Genomic DNA, 503 nt, shown 5'->3' with positions numbered 1-503 from the left:
TTGCACACAGTCTATTTGTGACAGTGTTTTCTTAGCCCCGAATCCTTTTGCTTCCTACACCCCATGCTTGGCCCTAGGGGCAACTCGATAGTGCAGGGAGAGAGTTAAAGACAGTAATCTTTTCATAGCATCCAAAACATGTCCACTTGTCAATTTCTTTTTCCTTTTGCTAAGTGCGTAGCACTGCGTGCTTTCTCCTTTTCTCCCCACTCCCCTTTCCGGCTCAGGGAATGGAGCAGGTCACCTCCGTGTTTAAAATCACCTGCACCACCTCTCGCCCGCTGCCCACTTTGCTCACTGCAAGGCCTCGCCGCTGCCTCCTGACCGAGCATGCTCAGTAGCTGGGGTCGCTCTGCGCTCTCTGTGAGCTCGGGTTTGCGAGGCCCGCGGGGGCTGGCGCTGCAGCTGATGCTCCTTCCTGGAAAGCCGCGCTCTGGCCCATAACCCGCGGCCGCTCCGCAGCGATCCCGGGCGCTGCCAGCTGCAGCCGATCTGGGGCTCAC

This window comes from Fukomys damarensis, unplaced genomic scaffold (assembly GCF_012274545.1).
Source record: "Fukomys damarensis isolate Sample0158 unplaced genomic scaffold, DMR_v1.0_HiC HiC_scaffold_14, whole genome shotgun sequence".
Classification (NCBI taxonomy): Eukaryota; Metazoa; Chordata; class Mammalia; order Rodentia; family Bathyergidae; genus Fukomys; species Fukomys damarensis.
Note: the sequence above shows the minus strand (reverse complement) of the source record.